This window comes from Bombus pascuorum, chromosome 17 (assembly GCF_905332965.1).
Source record: "Bombus pascuorum chromosome 17, iyBomPasc1.1, whole genome shotgun sequence".
NCBI lineage: Eukaryota > Metazoa > Arthropoda > Insecta > Hymenoptera > Apidae > Bombus > Bombus pascuorum.
In genome coordinates this window covers 672,832-694,716 of record NC_083504.1, presented here as the reverse complement: position 1 = coordinate 694,716, position 21,885 = coordinate 672,832, and the positions used below count along the sequence as shown (strand labels likewise).

The 21,885-nt window shown below is 30.9% G+C and overlaps 1 protein-coding gene across 1 annotated transcript in view; it reads left to right on the top strand.

The window, feature by feature from the left end:
* LOC132915421 (large ribosomal subunit protein eL39) overlaps positions 1-8,710 on the top strand; it is a 206,073-nt gene extending 197,363 nt beyond the window's left edge. The window contains exon 4 of the mRNA XM_060975215.1: positions 8,700-8,710. The gene's annotated coding sequence lies outside the window, so the exon portion shown is untranslated. The remainder of the gene's footprint in view (positions 1-8,699) is intronic.
* Positions 8,711-21,885: the final 13,175 nt, after the last annotated feature.

Sequence of the window (21,885 nt, the reverse complement as noted above, 5' to 3'; positions counted from 1 at the left end):
GAGGGAAGAGCGGCGTGGTAGTGTCGGACTCCAACCGACTAAAACCTCCACGATGACCGTCCCTATTGCGACCGAGGGGCGACCGGGAACCGCTGTGGCGACACACTGGGCCCCCCGCGCACAACATTTTGTCCGTATTACGTCTCGCACTCTCCCAGGGGCCGTCCGGATCCCCAACCGGACTGCTTGGTGCCTCCCGGGTGCTGAAAGGTCCAGCACCTAACTTCAATCCGCTTCAGAGGTCGCTGCGGCTCTCGCGCGCCTCATGTAAGCGCGTCCACGGGCACCGCCGCGCCCTTGTCGGCCAATCCTCTCGGGATGGGAAGCCCGCTCCCTCTCCCGCTCCGCCGCCTCCTTCCGCAGCATAACTAGCTCACAGAAGGAGGCTACGGCCTTCCTGCCCCTCTCGCTCGTCAACAGCGCTTCAAAAATCGCCGGTGGCGAGAGGTCGAACTGCCCACGCCGGGCAATGTTGTAGCGTGTGCTGTGTCGAGTCCACGCTTGTGTCGCGTAATTTCTGAATAATTACACAACTGTTGATTTTAGTATAGTCTTTATTCTTTAGACTTAGAGTTTTATTACAAAGGTCAATATTGTAACTGAATTGGAATTAGAAATGGAACTGTTTGAACGGTCTCGTACCATCAAAGAAGAAAGCTCGGTGTGGGTGTTCCCTTTGGAACTCAGAACGCGGATTCGTTGTCCACACTTTTTGGTGGAAAAGTGAGGGTAACGATCCGCGATGCCCATTGGTAAATGAATTAGGTAGTAAAGACAAGGAGAGCTAGATATGGCTCGTGGGCATCCTTGTTTATGGGAAAAGTCTTATCTTGCCAGACACCCGCTTTCTCCGTATTAGGTAAGAGTCGAGTGCAACAAACATAAACCGAAAATGTTTAAGTGAAGAAAACTGAAACTGAACAGATTCGGTTTATGTCGTCTTCTTAGGCCTGCTGCGAGTTATTAGAACAATAGATAGGTCTTGGCGTCCGGACTACGGGGAATCTCGCAAGGACCGTCACATCTGGCGTACCACATGGCAAAAAGGAAAGTTGATTCGTGACACTTGCGTCGCAGTAATGGCAACGCGCGGTCGCCTCCTTCCCGATTCGGCGTAAATACTCGCCCAATATAATAAAGCTCCTATGAGATTTCTATAGCTTATATCGTCTGAGGTTGATTGTGCGGGTTCTAAACTTAAGTTCTGTTCCATTGGTGTAAAATATAGTTTACTATTTTCTATATTATATTGTTTCGGTAATGACTCTATATAACTACTGTGATCTAATTTAATCTCACCCTTCTTATTATCGTATTCAATGTTTATTTCTAAGTAAGTCTTTACTTCACCTAAGTCCTACATCGCAAATTGGTTTGACAATTTGTTTTTAATTTCATCGATCTTTCTTTTGTTTTTTCCACATATTAATAAATCGTCTACGAATAGTATTAAATATATAACATCATCGCTCTCATACTTCATATACAGACAATAATCACTCTTACTTCTTTGAAATCCTAATTTTCTCACGTACTCGTTGAAACATTCATACCAAGCTCTTGAACTTTCACGCAATCCATATAATGCTTTTGATAATTTACATACTATCCTGTCCTTTTATCGTCGTAACCTATAGGTTGTTTTACAAATACTTCCGATTTTATAGTTCCGTTTAAGAATGCTGTTTCTATCTACATCCATTTGCATGATTGTCAAACCATATTAACAACAATAGGACAGTAATAACTTCAACGTTTGCATTTTTGCCACTGGAAAGTGTCGCGTCGGTTCGAAATTATTTCACGTTCCACACATAAGGTGAGAGATTCGTACTCCAATTAATAACAATTGATAGTTGTTTCACAATTTATTACAAAACTGACAGAGTAACGGTACAGAATGTCATATGAACAGAACAGAAATAGGAATGGAATGTCGAGTGCTGATTTGAGAGGATTTTTATATCAAGGTTTTGGCTCCTGTGGAGGGGTGATCGCTGGATGCCGGCACACGGGTATGCTGTTACTGATTAATTATAGTTTTGATGGCTATGGTATGCGAACTGGTATGTAAAATATGATTATTCTATATTCCAAAATCACCGTGTCACTACCAAAGGTGTTGGTGTTTCTATGATTAGTGTTCGATAGGTATTGTATTGTTTGGTATTGGATCTGATTCCGTAATATCTAGTTGCTGTATGTTCTGCTTCAAAGTGGTGGAAATAGTTCACGTTGTAGTTGTTTTCTGATTTCGCTGCCTTTATAGCTCGCTGGGTGGTTTCCGTTACAATTATAGCATTTTACTTCGTTTCTCTTTCCTGTGTATGAGCAGTTTGTTAGATAGCTTGTTGCACATTTGACACACACCGGGACACTCAGTAATTTTTTGTGTTCGTATTGTCGACACTGTATGCATTGCGTTGTTTGTTCTTGGGTGTAGGTCTCTGATTACTATTTTGTAATTCTTTTCTGTTTTGAGCTGGTATGTATGATGCGCAGCGTTTTTCTCCTTTAACACTTGCGCCACTTTTCGAAAGATTTCTGGATTATTTGTTTGCACTTTAACTTGTTCCAGTTTCAATTGCTTTATACTGTAGTTTTAGGTTCCGGTAGTGTTGTTTAATAGTTCAATGAGGGTATCTGTTATTTGAGCATCAGTGTAGATCGGTGGTGGTTTAACGATATATGTTGTGGTTCTTTTCATCTGAACTCGTATCTCCGTCCTCTATCAGTGAGCTGAATGGATTTCGAAGTGGGATGTCTTGTAGCCACCACTGTGTTTCTGTATCAGAAATTTTCAAAGCACTTGTGTCTCGGATTGTAATGGCACATGAGTCATAGGACGAGACGAATCGAGAGCGACTCACGTTGTTGTTGTGCCCCGGAACACGAACACCGCCTTGATGCACGAAATATAACGTTAGATAATCTCCGGGCAAGACAATGTCGCCGTCGAGGGCAACTGTCGATCTAAGACGAATTTTAATTTTTCGACTCCCCCCGACCCCCGAGACCAGCATAAATAAACGGACACGATCACGAGCGAGGCAGTTATTATCCGAGTTATTGTACGAATTATTACCTGAACTATTACTCGAGCTACTAATCCGCGCTATTATTTGCGCTTAACGGAGTATACGAGTTATCGAGTTATCTGCGAGCGTTCATACTCTATCTTTGCGAATACGTTGTACGAGCGTCCATCGACGATATTTATATATTTATATTTATTTAATTTATTCCAAATAATTTGACGGTGTGCAGCAGCAATCTTTCTTATTATTTTATAATATTGATCCTCACACAATCCACCACAGATTATTTTACGCCTTTTGTGAGCTGTTGCTACCTTCCAGTTTTCATCTTGATAGTATAGTTCGTTATTGTAGCTGTTTTCTTCCTGCTTTTGCAACGTTTTCATTTCTTTTATGGGTGAGCTTTCCTGTTCTCTGTTAATTGGTTGTTTTCTGCTTAACGTATTTGTAACTTTATTTATGTAGTATATTTCACCTTTATTTGTTTGATTGGCGGTATTTGTTATAGCATTTGCGAACTTTTACCATGTAACGGTATTCGTAAAAGTTTTAATCACCTAAGGTCACTCTATATGTCGCATTTGTACTGGATCACAGTTACTGGCGTCTGTTTACCTCGTCTGCCCGGGCAGTATTGTCCTCACAATGCAGTTGTCGATGTTCTTACAAACACCGAGGCCCGTTTTCTATTTTGTCCGGCAATTTTCATTTTGAACGTGTTGAACATTTTCTTCTACATCATATTTCAAAATTCGTTAAGGATTACTTTTTACAAATTGACAGGTAGTACCTGATTTTGGATTATGTGTTGTATATACATCGAACATAACACTAAGGAACAAAGAAAGCACAACAAGATATCAAAAGGTAGAAATTCATTACTCCCTCGTAGCGGTGCCTCGATCCGCATGAACTAACTTCCAAACGATGGAAGTTGTATATGTTAGAGTGATAAGAAGCCTAACAATTCTCTGAGCTACAGATATAAAGTTAGTATTCGATTTAAACTCAGAATGTTATATTCGAACGAAGTCTATCTCCCACGCATATATTCGAAGCTTTCGGTGTTACTTTCTACCATTTCAATCGAAAGAATCTCAACAATCCACATAAAGCAAAGTATCGTCGATGCAATAAAAAACGTAGAAGCTCCATTTCTTCATTCCTCCGAATTGTAAACAATAGCGACAGGGCCAAAACAAACTACACAGATCACAATAGTAACATATAACGTAATACATATTAACGTAATACATTACGAAGTAATACCATATAACCTAACAATATATATCGGAATATTAGGAAACGTAATATCATAAGACGTAATATTATATACCGAAATACATTATAACGTACAACTATACAATGTGACACCTTATAAGGTAATGCTATATACCAGAACACGTTATAACGTAATACTATATACAAAAATACATTCTAACGTAATACTATAATACCATAATACGTGAGGGGAAAAGGTCGAGATAGTTGAAAATGCTAGTGTAATTGTCTCTGCTGGGCTACTCCTGTATTTTTTCTGATTTAGATGCGTGGAAGGAAAATCCGACTTCAGTCGCCCGGATTTGAACCCAAATTCCGAACGTCCGTAACCTGAGGCGCGAAACACTACGCTGCACTCGTCCGACACTGGTTAGTGTCGAGTGGTAGTAATTTTGATGTCGAGTGCATCACATACGCTATAACATAATAATATATACCATAAAATCTTACAACGTAATACAGTATACCGTAATACTATATACCGAAGTACATTATAATGTAACACAATATACTATAATAAGTTATATTGTAATACTATATACCATAACACGTTATAACTTAATAACATATTAGGTTATACTATATAAAGATATACTATAAGATGTAATATGTTATAACGAAATGCCATATAACGTTACATTATATAACCTAATGCGTTATATCGTAATACAATATAGCGTTATACTATAAAACGTGATAAGCTATAACTTAATACCATATAACGTTATACTATATAACTTTATACCATATAACGTAATACGTTATAACGTAATACGCTATAACGTAATACCATATAACGTTGTACCATATAACGCTGTACCTCATAACGTAATAAGCTCAAACGCAATACCATATAACGTTATACTATATAAAGTAATACTATATTACTAAATACCTTATAACGTAATACCATGTACAGTTATACTACATAACGATGTACCCTATAACGTAATATGTTATAACGTAATACCATATATCGTTATACTATATAACGTTATACCTTTTGACGTAATACATTATAACGTAGTGCCATATAACGATATACTATAAGACGTAATTCGTTATATCGAAATGCCATATAACGTTATATTATATAACCTAATGCGTTATATCGTAACACTATATAGCGTTATACAATATAACGTAATACCCTAGAACGTAATACGCTAGAACGTAACACGCTAGAACGTAATACCATATAACGTTATACCATATAACGGTGCACCATATACCGTACCACGTGATAACATAATTCCATATAACGATATACAATGTAACGTAATACGTTATAACGTATTACCATATAACTCTATAATACATAACGTAATACCATATAACGTTATAATATATAACCTTGTACTATATAACGTAATACGTTACAGCGTAATACTATATAACGTTATAACGTATGTCGTAATAAGCTATTACGTAATACCATATAACGTTACACTGTATAACGTTATACTATATAATGATATATTATATGACGTAAGACGTAATAATCTAATACCATATATCGGTATACTATATAACGTAATACTATATAACGAAATACCATATAACATTATACTATCGAAGGTAACACGTTTTAACGTAATACCATATAAAGTGAGACTATATGACGATATACAACATGATGTAATACGTTTCAGTGAAATACCATATAACGTTATATTATATAACGTAACAGGTTATATCTTAATACCATATAACGTTATACTATATAACATTATACAATGTAACGTAATAAGTTTTAACAAAATACCATATAACGATATACTATATAACCTTATACCACATAATATACCGTTATATACGATTACCCTCTGATGTAGCTTTATATAGTGTTACCATATAACGTATAACATTATATACTATTACCATATAACGTATAACGTTATATATTATTACCTTATTACGTATAACGTTATATACGACTACGTTTTAAAATATAACGTTATATAGTATTACCTTTTGACGTACAACGTTATATAATATTAGCTTATAACGTATAACGTTATGTAGTATTATCTTATAACACATAACGTTATACACTATTACCTAACAACATATAACGTTATATACTATTACCATATAACGTATAACCTTATATAGTATTACGTTATGACGTATAACGTTATATAGTATTACGTTATAACATATAACGTTATATAGTATTTCGTAATAACGTATAACGTTATATACTACTACCCTATAACGATTAACGTTATATAGTATTACGTTATGACGTATAACGTTATATAGTATTGCCATATAACGTATAACGTTATATAGCATTACTTCATAACGAATAGCGTTATATACAATTAACCTATAACGTATAACGTTATATAGTATTACGTTGTAGCGTATAACGTTATATACTACTACGTTATAACGTCTAACGTCATATGGTATTACCTTATAACGCGTAACGTTGTAGACTATTACCGTATAACGTATAACGTTATGTAGTATTACCTTATAACGTCTAACATTGTATACTACTACGTTTAAACGGATAACGTTATATACTATTACCTTATAACGTATACCATTATATAGTATTACCTGATAACGTATAACGTTATACAGTATTACCTTATAACGTATAACGGTATATAGTATTACGTTATAACGTATAACGTTATGTAGTATTACCTTATAATGTATAACGTGTTATACTATTACCTTATATCGTTTAACGATAAATACTACTATGTCATAACGTATAACGTTATATACTATTACCGTATAACGTATAACGTTATATTGTATTACGTTGTGACGTATAACGTTATATAGTATTACGTTATAACGTATAACGTTATATACTACTAGGTTATAACGTCTAACGTAATGTAGTATTACCTTATAACGTATAACGTTATATAGTATTACCTTATAACGTATAACTTTATATAGTATTACCTTCTAACGTATAACGTTATATAGTATTACGATATGACGTATAACGTTATATAGTATTACGTTATAACGTATAACGTTATATACTACTACGTTATAACGTATAACGTTATATAGTATTACCTTACAACGTATAACGTGTTATACTATTACCTTACATCGTTTAACGATAAATACTACTACGTCATAACGTATAACGTTATATACTATCACCGTATAACGTATAACGTTATATTGTGTTAAGGTTATTCAGTGGATGGAATTAAAGAAATGCGTGGGCAAACTGCAAGGTATTGAAAGTATATATATACTGATTAGTAAAATACAAAATATGTGGTACTATGTAAGCTGATCCAGATCCTCTCGCTAGCAACGTTACCCTGAGACTAAAGACAACTGCCGAAACCAACGTCGCACGTGTACCGCTTATCGTCTTTCCTCGACGCATTCTTTTGTCTACGCGCTATCGTTGACCTTAGGCTCTTGAGAAACCGAAGACCAGATGTAGAATTTTCTCAGAAGTGACGATCACTTCAACATATTGTATTACGTTATGACTTATAGCGTTATATACTACTACATCATAACGTATAACGTTATATACTATTAGATAATAGCGTATAACGTTATACGTTATTACGTATTAGTATAAATCGTTATACGTCATTCCGTAATAGTATATAACGATATACGTTGTTACGTAATAGTATGTCACGTTATACGATGTTACGTGATGCTACATAACGTTATACATCATTACGTAATAGTAGAGATCGTTATACGTTATAAGGTAATACTATATAACGTTATACACTATTACATAATAGTACATAACGTTGTACGTTATTACATAATAGTATATAACGTTATACGTTATTACGTAATAGTATTTAACGATATACGTTATAAGGTAATGCTACATAACGTTATACGTCATAAGGTACTACTATATAACGTTATACGTTATTGGGTAATAGTACATAACGACATACGTTATAACGTAATACTATATGACGTTATACGTTATAACGTGGTAGTATAGAACGTTATACGTTACAACGTAGTAGTATGCAACGTTAAACGTTATAAGGTAATACTCTATAATGTTATACGCTATTACCTAATAGTATATAACGTTATACGTTATTAATTAATAGTACATACCGTTATACGTCTTAAGGTAATACTATATAACGTTATACGTTATTACGTAATAGTATATAACGTTATACGTTATAAAGTAATACTACGTAACGTTATATGTCATAGGGTAATACTATATAACGTTATACGTTATTACGTAATGGTATATAACGTTATACGATATTACGTAATAGTATATAACGTTATACATCATTAAGTAATTGTGTATAACGTTATACGTTGTTACATAATGCTACATAACGTTATACGTCATTACGTAATTGTATATAACGTTATACGTTGATACATATTGCTACATAACGTTATACGTCATTACGTAATTGTATATAACGTTATACGTTGTTACGTAATATTATGTCACGTTATACATTGTTACGTGATGCTACATAACGTTATACGTCATTACGTAATAGTATATAACGTTATACGTTCTAGGGTATTACTATATAACGTTATACGTTATTACGTAACAGTATATAACGTTATGCGCTGTTACGTAGGGCTACATAAAGTTATACGTCATTACGTAATAGTATATTACGTTATACGTTGTTACGTAATGCTACATAATGTTATACGTCATTACGTAATGCTACATAATGTTATTCGATATTACGTAATAGTATATAACGTTAAACGTTGTTACCTAATGCTACATAATGTTATACGTCATTACGTAGTGCTACTACATCGTTATACGTTATAAAGTAATACTATAACACGTTATACACTATTACATAATACTTCATAACGTTGTACGTTATTACGTAATAGTATAGAACGTTATACGTCAATACGTAATGCTACATAATGTTATTCGATATTACGTAATAGTATGTAACGTTGAACGTTGTTATCTAATGCTACATAACGATATACGTCATTCCGTAATAGTGTATAACGTTATACGTTGTTACGTAATGGTACATAACGTTATGCGTTATTACGTAGTAGTATATAAGATTATACGTTGTTACGGAATAGTATATAACGTTAGACGTTATAAGGTAAAACTATATAACGTTATACGCTATTACGTAATAGTGCATGACGTTATACGGTATTACGTAATAGTATATAACGTTATACGTTATAACCTAATACTATATAACGTTATACATTATTGCGTAATAGTATATAACGTTATACGTTGTTACATAATGCTACATAACGTTATACGTCATTACGTAATTGTGTATAACGTTAAACGTTGTTTCGTAATGCTACATAACGTTATGCGTTAGCACGTAATAGTAGATAACGTTATACGTTATTACGTAATAGTCTATAACGTTATACGTTGTTACGTTATGCTACATAACGTTATACGTTATAACCTAATACTATATAACGTCATACAGTATTACGTAATAGTATCTCACGTTATACGTTGTTACATAATGCTACATAACGTTATACGTCATTACGTAATTGTATATAACGTTAAACGTTGTTTCGTAATGCTACATAACGTTATGCGTTATCACGTAATAGTAGATAACGTTATACGTTATAAGGTAATACTATATAACGTTATACACTATTACATAATAGTATATAACATTCTACGTTAGTATGTAATAGTATATAACGTTATAGGTTAGTAAGTTATAGTATATAACGTTATACGTTAGTACGTAATAGTATATAACGTTATACGTTAGTACGTAATACTATAAAACGTTATACGTTAGTCCGTAATGCCACATAACGTTATACTTCATAAGGTAATACTATATAACGCTATACATTATTACGTAATAGTATATAACGTTATACGCTATTACGTAATAGTATATAACGTTAGACGTTATAGGGTAATACTATATAACGATATACGTTATTAGGTAATACTATATAACGTTATGCACTATTACATAATAGTATATAACGTTACACGTTATTACGTATTAGTATGTATCGTTGTACGTTATTACGTAATAGTATGCAGCGTTATACGTTATTATGGAATGCTACATAACGTCATGCGTTTTCACTTAATAGTAGATAACGTTATACGTTGTTACGTAATAGTATTTCACGTTATACGTTGTTACGTGATGCTACATAAAGTTATACGTCATTACGTAATAGTATATAACGTTATACGTTATAAGGTAATACTATATAACGTTATACACTATTACTTAATCGTATATAACGTTATACGTTACTACGTAATGCTACATAACGTTATACGTCATTCCGTAATAGTATATAACGTTATACGTTGTTACGTAATGCTACATAACGTCATGCGTTTTCACGTAATAGTAGATAACGTTATACGTTATTACGTAATAGTATATAACGTTATACGTCATTCCGTAATAGTATATAACGTTATACGTTGTTACTTAATGCTACATAACTTTATACGTCATTAAGTAATAGTATATAACATTATACGTTATAAGGTAATACTATATAACGTTAAACGTTATTACGTAATAGTATGTAACGTTATACGGTATTACGTAATAGTTTATAACGTTATACGTTGTTACCTAATACTACATAATGTTATACGTCATTACGTAATGCTATTATAACGTTATACGTTACAAAGTAGTACTATATAACGTTATACGTTATAGCGTAATATTATATAACGTTATACGTTGTTACGTACTGCTACATAACGTTATACGTCATATCGTAATAGTATATAACGTTATACGTCATTACGTAATAGTATATAACGTTATACGTTAGTACGTAATAGTATATAACTTTATACGTTATAGAGTAGTACTATATAACGTTATACATTGTTAGGTAATGCTACATAACGTTATACGTCATTCCGTAATAGTATATAACGTTCTACGTTGTTACGTAATGCTACATAACTTTATACGTCATTACGTAATAGTATATAACATTATACGTTATAAGGTAATACTGTATAACGTTAAACGTTATTACGTAATAGTATGTAACGTTATACGGTATTACGTAATAGTATATAACGTTATACGTTGTTACATAATACTACATAATGTTATACGTCATTACGTAATGCTATTATAACGTTATGCGTTATTACGTAATAGTATATAACGTTAGACGTTATAGGGTAATACTATCTAACGTTATGCACTATTACATAATAGTAGATAACGTTACACGTTATTACCTCATAGTATGTATCGTCATACGTTATTACGTAATAGTATATAACGTTATACGTTGTTACCTAGTACTACATAATGTTATACGTCATTACGCAATGCTATTATAACGTTATACGATATAAACTACTACTATATAACGTTATACGTTATAGCGTAATATTACATAACGTTATACGTTGTTACGTACTGCTACAGAACGTTATACGTCATAACGTAATAGCATATAACTTTATACGTTGTTACGTAATGCTACATAACGTCATACGTTATTACGTAATAGTATATAACTTTATTCGTTGTTACGTAATGCTATATAACGTTATACGTTATAAGATAATACTATATAACGTTATACATCATTACGTAATAGTGTATAGCGTTATACGCTGTTGCGTAGGGCTACATAACGTTTTACGTCATTACGTCATAGTATGCAACGTTATACGATATTACATAATGCTACATAACGATATACATCATTCCGTAATAGTATATAAGGTTATACGTTGTTACGTAATAGTATATAACGTTAGACGTTATAGGGTAATACTATATAACGTTATGCACTCTTACATAATAGTAGATAACGTTACACGTTATTACCTAATAGTATGTATCGTCATACGTTATTACGTAATAGTATATAACGTTATACGTTGTTACCTAATACTACATAATGTTATACATCATTACGCAATGCTATTATAACGTTATACGTTATAAAGTACTACTATATAACGTTATACGTTATAACGTAATATTATATAACGTTATACGTTGTTACGTAATACTACATAACGTTATACGTCATAAGGAAATAGTATATAACGTTATACGTTGTTACGTAATGCTACATAACGTCATACGTTATTACGTAATAGTATATAACTTTATACGTTGTTACGTAATGCTATATAACGTTATACGTTATAAGATAATACTATATAACGTTATACATTATTACGTAATAGTGTATAATGTTATACGCTGTTGCGTAGGGCTACATAACGTTTTACGTCATTACGTAATAGTATGCAACGTTATACGATATTACATAATACTATATAACGATATACATCATTCCGTAATAGTATATAACGTTATACGTTGTTACGTAATGCTACATAACGTCATACGTTATTACGTAATAGTATATAACGTTATACGTTGTTACGTAATGTTACATAACGTTATGCACTATTACATAATAGTAGATAACGTTACACGTTATTACCTAATAGTATGTATCGTCATACGTTATTACGTAATAGTATGCAGCGTTATACGTTATTACGTAATAGTATGGAGCGTTATACACTATTACGTAATAGTATATAACGTTATACGTTATTACGTAATAGTATGTAACGTTATATGTTATTACATAATAGTATATAACGTTATACGTTATAGGGTAACAGTATATAACGTTATACGTTGTTACGTAATAGTAGGTGACGTTATACGTTATTACGTAATAGTATATAACTTTATACGTTATAGAGTAGTACTATATAACGTTATACGTTATTACGTTATAGTATATAACGTTATACGTTGTTAGGTAATGCTACATAACGTTATACGTCATTCCGTAATAGTATATAACGTTATACGTTGTTACGTAATGCTACATAATGTTATACGTCAGTACGTAATGCTATTATAACGTTATACGTTATAAAGTACTACTATATAACGTTATACGTTATAGCGTAATATTACATAACGTTATACGTTGTTACGTAATGCTATATGACGTTATACGTTATAAGACAATACTATATAATGTTATACATCATTACGTAATAGTGTATAACGTTGTACGCTGTTGCGTAGGGCTACATAACGTTTTACGTCATTACGTAATAGTATGCAACGTTATACGATATTACATAATACTATATAACAATATACATCATTCCGTAATAGTATATAACGTTATACGTTGTTACGTAATGCTACATAACGTTATGCACTATTACATAATAGTAGATAACGTTACACGTTATTACCTAATAGCATGTATCGTCATACGTTATTACGTAATAGTATATAACGTTATACGTTGTTACCTAATGCTACATAATGTTATACGTCATTACGCAATGCTATTATAACGTTATACGTTATAAAGTACTACTATATAACGTTATACGTTATAACGTAATATTATATAACGTTATACGTTGTTACGTAATACTACATAATGTTATACGTCATTACGCAATGCTATTATAACGTTATACGTTATAAAGTACTGCTATATAACGTTATACGTTATAACGTAATAGTATATAACGTTATAAGTTGTTACGTAATGCTATATAACGTTATACGTTATAAGATAATACAATATAACGTTATACATCATTACGTAATAGTGTATAACGTTATACGCTGTTGCGTAGGGCTACATAACGTTTTACGTCATTACGTAATAGTATGCAACGTTATACGATATTACATAATGCTACATAACGATATACATCATTCCGTAATAGTATATAACGTTATATGTTGTTACATAATGCTACATAACGTTATACGTCATTACGGAATAGTATGCAACGTTATACGTTATTACATAATGCTACATAACGATATACGTCATACCGTAATAGTAATTAACGTTATACGTTGTTAAGTAATAGTATGTGACGTTATACGTTATTACGTAATAGTATATATCTTTATACGTTATAGAGTAGTACTATATAACGTTATACGTTATTACGTAATAGTATATAACGTTATACGTTGTTAGGTAATGCTACATAACGTTATACGTCATTCCGTAATAGTATATAAAGTTATACGTTATAACGTAATATTATATAACGTTATACGTTGTTACGTAATACTACATAATGTTATACGTCATTACGCAATGCTATTATAACGTTATACGTTACAAAGTACTACTATATAACGTTATACGTTATAACGTAATAGTATATAACATTATACGTTGTTACGTAATGCTATATAACGTTATACGTTATAAGATAATACAATATAACGTTATACATCATTACGTAATAGTGTATAACGTTATACGCTGTTGCGTAGGGCTACATTACGTTTTACGTCATTACGTAATAGTATGCAACTTTATACGATATTACATAATGCTACATAACGATATACATCATTCCGTAATAGTATATAACGTTATATGTTGTTACATAATGCTACATAACGTTATACGTCATTACGGAATAGTATGCAACGTTATACGTTATTACATAATGCTACATAACGATATACGTCATACCGTAATAGTAATTAACGTTATACGTTGTTAAGTAATAGTATGTGACGTTATACGTTATTACGTAATAATATATATCTTTATACGTTATAGAGTAGTACTATATAACGTTATACGTTATTACGTAATAGTATATAACGTTATACGTTGTTACGTAATGCTATATAACGTTATACGTTGTTACGTAATGCTATATAACGTTATACGTTGGAAGATCATACTATATAACGTTATACATCATTACGTAATAGTGTATAACGTTATACGCTGTTGCGTAGGGCTACATAACGTTTTACGTCATTACGTAATAGTATGCAACGTTATACGATATTACATAATGCTACATAACGATATACATCATTCCGTAATAGTATATAACGTTATATGTTGTTACATAATGCTACATAACGTTATACGTCATTACGTAATAGTATGCAATGTTATACGTTATTACATAATGCTACATAACGATATACGTCATACCGTAATAGTATATAATGTTATACGTTGTTACGTAATAGTATGTAACGTTATACGGTATTACGTAATAGTATATAACGTTATACGTTGTTACCTAGTACTACATAATGTTATACGTCCTTACGTAATGCTATTATAACGTTATGCGTTATTACGTAATAGTATATAAGGTTATACTTTGTAACCTAATACTACATAATGTTATACGTCATTACTTAATGCTATTATAACGTTATACGTTATAAAGTACTACTATATAGCGTTATACGTTATAACGTAATATTATATAACGTTATACGTTGTAACGTAATAGTATGTAACGTTATACGGTAATACGTAATAGTATATAACGTTATACGTTGTTACCTAATACTACATAATGGTATACGTCATTACGTAATGCTATTATAACGTTATACGTTATAAAGTACTACTATATAACGTTATACGTTATAGCGTAATATTATATAACGTTATACGTTGTTACGTACTGCTACATAACGTTATACGTCATAACGTAATAGTATATAACTTTATACGTTGTTAGGTAATGCTACATAACGTTATGCACTATTACATAATAGTGGATAACGTTACACGTTATTACCTAATAGTATGTATCGTCATACGTTATGACGTAATAGTATGCAGCGTTATACGTTATTACGTAATAGTATGGAGCGTTATACACTATTACGTAATGCTACATAACGTTATACGTTATAAGGTAATAATATATAACGCTATACATTATTACGTAATAGTATATAACGTTATACGTTGTTAGGTAATGCTACATACCGTTATACGTTATAAGGTAATACAATATAACGTTATACGTTATAAGGTAATACTATATAACGTTATGCACTATTACATAATAGTATATAACGTTACACGTTATTACGTATTAGTATGTATCGTTATACGTTATTACGTAATAGTATGCAGCGTTATACGTTATTACGTAATGCTACATAACACATGCGTTTTCACGTAATAGTAGATAACGTTATACGTCATTACGTAATGCTACATAACGTTATGCGTTATTACGTAATAGTATATAAGGTTATTCGTTGTTACGTAATATTATATCACTTTTACATTGTTACATAATACTACATAAAGTTATACGTCATTACGTAATTGTATATAACGTTATACGTCATTACGTACTGCTACATAACGTTATACGTTATTACGTAATAGTATATAACGTTATACGTTATAAGGTAATAATATATAACGTTATACACTATTACATAATAGTATATAACGTTATACGTTATTACGTAATAGTATGTAACGTTATACGTTATTACATAATAGTATATAACGTTATACGTTATAGGGTAATACTATATAATGTTATACGTTATTACGTAATAGTGAATAACCTTATATGTTGTTACATAATGCTACATAACGTTATACGTCATTAAGTAATAGTATATAACGTTATACGTCATTACGTAATAGTATGTAACATTATACGTCATTCCGTAGTAGTATATAACGTTATACGTTGTTACCTAATACTAAATAATGTTATACGTCTTTACGTAATGCTATTATAACGTTATACGTTATAAGGTACTACTATATAACGTTATATGTTATAACGTAATATTATATAACGTTATACGTTGTTACGTAATGCTACATAACGTCACACGTTATTACGTAATAGTATATAACTTTATACGTTGTTGCGTAATGCTATATAAGGTTATACGTTGTATGATAATACTATATAACGTTATACATCATTACGTAATAGTGTATAACGTTATACGCTGTTGCGTAGGGCTACATAACGTTTTACGTCATTACGTAATAGTATGCAACGTTATACGATATTACATAATGCTACATAACGATATACATCATTCCGTAATAGTATATAACGTTATATGTTGTTACGTAATGCGACAATAACGTTATGCGTTATTACGTAATAGTATATAAGGTTATACGTTGTTACGTAATAATATATAACGTTAGACGTTATAGGGTAATACTATATAACGTTATGCGCTATTACATAATAGTAGATAACGTTATACGTTATTACCTAATAGTATGTATCGTCATACGTTATTACGTAATAGTATGCAGCGTTATACGTTATGGCGTAATGCTACATAACGTTATACGTTATAAGGTAATAACATATAACGCTAAACACTATTACGTAATAGTATATAACGTTATACGTTGTAGGGTAATACTATATAACGTTATACGTTATTACGTAACAGTATATAACGTTATGCGCTCATACGTATGGTTACATAACGTTATACGTCATAACGTAATAGTATATAACGTAATACCTTGTTACGTAATACTACATAACGTTACACGTTATAGGGTAATACTACATAACGTTATACGTCATTACGTACTGCTACATAACGTTATACGTTATTACGTAATGGTATATAACGTTATACGTTATAAGGTAATAATATATAACGTTATACACTATTACGTAATAGTATATAACGTTATACGTTATTACGTAATAGTATGTAACGTTATACGTTATTACATAATAGTATATAACGTTATACGTTATAGGGTAGTAATATATAACGTTATACGTTATTACCTAATAGCATGTATCGTCATACGTTATTACGTAATAGTATATAACGTTATACGTTGTTACCTAATGCTACATAATGTTATACGTCATTACGCAATGCTATTATAACGTTATACGTTATAAAGTACTACTATATAACGTTATACGTTATAACGTAATATTATATAACGTTATACGTTGTTACGTAATGCTATATAACGTTATACGTTATAAGATAATACAATATAACGTTATACATCATTACGTAATAGTGTATAACGTTATACGCTGTTGCGTAGGGCTACATAACGTTTTACGTCATTACGTAATAGTATGCAACGTTATACGATATTACATAATGCTACATAACGATATACATCATTCCGTAATAGTATATAACCTTATATGTTGTTACATAATGCTACATAACGTTATACGTCATTACGGAATAGTATGCAACGTTATACGTTATTACATAATGCTACATAACGATATACGTCATACCGTAATAGTAATTAACGTTATACGTTGTTAAGTAATAGTATGTGACGTTATACGTTATTACGTAATAGTATATATCTTTATACGTTATAGAGTAGTACTATATAACGTTATACGTTATTACGTAATAGTATATAACGTTATACGTTGTTAGGTAATGCTACATAACGTTATACGTCATTCCGTAATAGTATATAAAGTTATACGTTATAACGTAATATTATATAACGTTATACGTTGTTACGTAATACTACATAATGTTATACGTCATTACGCAATGCTATTATAACGTTATACGTTATAAAGTACTACTATATAGCGTTATACGTTATAACGTAATATTATATAACGTTATACGTTGTAACGTAATAGTATGTAACGTTATACGGTAATACGTAATAGTATATAACGTTATACGTTCTTACCTAATACTACATAATGTTATACGTCATTACGTAATGCTATTATAACGTTATACGTTATAAAGTACTACTATATAACGTTATACGTTATAGCGTAATATTATATAACGTTATACGTTGTTACGTACTGCTACATAACGTTATACGTCATAACGTAATAGTATAAACTTTATACGTTGTTAGGTAATGCTACATAACGTTATGCACTATTACATAATAGTGGATAACGTTACACGTTATTACCTAATAGTATGTATCGTCATACGTTATGACGTAATAGTATGCAGCGTTATACGTTATTACGTAATAGTATGGAGCGTTATACACTATTACGTAATGCTACATAACGTTATACGTTATAAGGTAATAATATATAACGTTATACACTATTACATAATAGTATATAACGTTAGACGTTATTACGTAATAGTATGTAACGTTATACGCTATTACGTAATAGTATATAACGTTATACGTTATAGGGTAATACTATATAACGATATACGTTATAAGGTAATACTATATAACGTTATGCACTATTACATAATATTATATAACGTTACACGTTATTACGTATTAGTATGTATCGTTATACGTTATTACGTAATAGTATGCAGCGTTATACGTTATTACGTAATGCTACATAACGTCGTGCCTTATCACGTAATAGTAGATAACGTTATACGTTGTTACGTAATAGTATTTCACGTCATACGTTGTTACGTGATGGTACATAAAGTTATACGTTATTACGTAATAGTATAGAACGTTATACGTTATAAGGTAATACTATATAACGTTATACACTATTACATAATAGTACATAACGTTATACGTTATTGCGTAATATTATATAACGTTATACGTCATAACGTAATAGTATATAACGTTATACGTTGTTACGTAATGCTACATAACGTTATACGTTATTACGTAATAGTATATAACTTTATACGTTCTTGCGTAGGGCTACATAACGTTTTACGTCATTACGTAATAGTATGCAACGTTATACGATATTACATAATGCTACATAACGATATACATCATTCCGTAATAGTATATAACGTTATATGTTGTTACGTAATGCGACAATAACGTTATGCGTTATTACGTAATAGTATATAAGGTTATACGTTGTTACGTAATAATATATAACGTTAGACGTTATAGGGTAATACTATATAACGTTATGCGCTATTACATAATAGTAGATAACGTTATACGTTATTACCTAATAGTATGTATCGTCATACGTTATTACGTAATAGTATGCAGCGTTATACGTTATGGCGTAATGCTACATAACGTTATACGTTATAAGGTAATAATATATAACGCTAAACACTATTACGTAATAGTATATAACGTTATACGTTGTAGGGTAATACTATATAACGTTATACGTTATTACGTAACAGTATATAACGTTATGCGCTCATACGTATGGTTACATAACGTTATACGTCATAACGTAATAGTATATAACGTAATACGTTGTTACGTAATACTACATAACGTTACACGTTATAGGGTAATACTACATAACGTTATACGTCATTACGTACTGCTACATAACGTTATACGTTATTACGTAATGGTATATAACGTTATACGTTATAAGGTAATAATATATAACGTTATACACTATTACGTAATAGTATATAACGTTATACGTTATTACGTAATAGTATGTAACGTTATACGTTATTACATAATAGTATATAACGTTATACGTTATAGGGTAGTAATATATAACGTTATACGTTATTACCTAATAGCATGTATCGTCATACGTTATTACGTAATAGTATATAACGTTATACGTTGTTACCTAATGCTACATAATGTTATACGTCATTACGCAATGCTATTATAACGTTATACGTTATAAAGTACTACTATATAACGTTATACGTTATAACGTAATATTATATAACGTTATACGTTGTTACGTAATACTACATAATGTTATACGTCATTACGCAATGCTATTATAACGTTATACGTTATAAAGTACTACTATATAACGTTATACGTTATAACGTAATAGTATATAACGTTATACGTTGTTACGTAATGCTATATAACGTTATACGTTATAAGATAATACAATATAACGTTATACATCATTACGTAATAGTGTATAACGTTATACGCTGTTGCGTAGGGCTACATAACGTTTTACGTCATTACGTAATAGTATGCAACTTTATACGATATTACATAATGCTACATAACGATATACATCATTCCGTAATAGTATATAATGTTATATGTTGTTACATAATGCTACATAACGTTATACGTCATTACGGAATAGTATGCAACGTTATACGTTATTACATAATGCTACATAACGATATACGTCATACCGTAATAGTAATTAACGTTATACGTTGTTAAGTAATAGTATGTGACGTTATACGTTATTACGTAATAGTATATATCTTTATACGTTATAGAGTAGTACTATATAACGTTATACGTTATTACGTAGTAGTATATAACGTTATACGTTGTTAGGTAATGCTACATAACGTTATACGTCATTCCGTAATAGTATATAACGTTATACGTTATAACGTAATATTATATAACGTTATACGTTGTTACGTAATACTACATAATGTTATACGTCATTACGCAATGCTATTATAACGTTATACGTTATAAAGTACTACTATATAACGTTATACGTTATAACGTAATAGTATATAACGTTATACGTTGTTACGTAATGCTATATAACGTTATACGTTGGAAGATCATACTATATAACGTTATACATCATTACGTAATAGTGTATAACGTTATACGCTGTTGCGTAGGGCTACATAACGTTTTACGTCATTACGTAATAGTATGCAACGTTATACGATATTACATAATGCTACATAACGATATACATCATTCCGTAATAGTATATAACGTTATATGTTGTTACATAATGCTACATAACGTTATACGTCATTACGTAATAGTATGCAATGTTATACGTTATTACATAATGCTACATAACGATATACGTCATACCGTAATAGTATATAATGTTATACGTTGTTAC